The 404-nt window shown below is 32.2% G+C and overlaps 1 protein-coding gene across 1 annotated transcript in view; it reads right to left on the bottom strand.

Moving 5' to 3' along the window:
- LOC107694821 (GTP-binding protein Rab-3D-like) overlaps positions 1-404 on the bottom strand; it is an 11,345-nt gene that overhangs the window by 1,967 nt on the left and 8,974 nt on the right. The window lies entirely within an intron of this gene.

The raw sequence follows: 404 nt of genomic DNA on the forward strand, positions 1-404 counted from the left end.
TATATATATATATATATATATATACATATATATATATATATATATATATATATATATATATACACACACACACATTTTACATCAGCCATCAAAAAATCCATATTGGTCGATCACAACATACAGCATAATACTACACTACATGATGCATTATATCTAACATCTATTGGGCAATAAAAGTAGATTCACACCCTTTGAGCAACACATTTGCTCCCAGTACTTTGAAATGCCTGTATCATTACTTCCTGTATTTTTTTGTCCATATAAGGCTCTGAAGCACAAAGGAAATTCAGAGGGTGATGTAGCATGAACAGGGTCCAAAATGAACACTCGCCAAGCACTGAATGAGAGTAGCATTTGGCTTTAAATTAAATTGCATTTGGCCCTCAGCTTTATTTGGAACATCA

This window comes from Sinocyclocheilus anshuiensis, unplaced genomic scaffold (genome assembly GCF_001515605.1).
Source record: "Sinocyclocheilus anshuiensis isolate Anshui unplaced genomic scaffold, SAMN03320099.WGS_v1.1 scaffold3087, whole genome shotgun sequence".
Taxonomy (NCBI): domain Eukaryota; kingdom Metazoa; phylum Chordata; class Actinopteri; order Cypriniformes; family Cyprinidae; genus Sinocyclocheilus; species Sinocyclocheilus anshuiensis.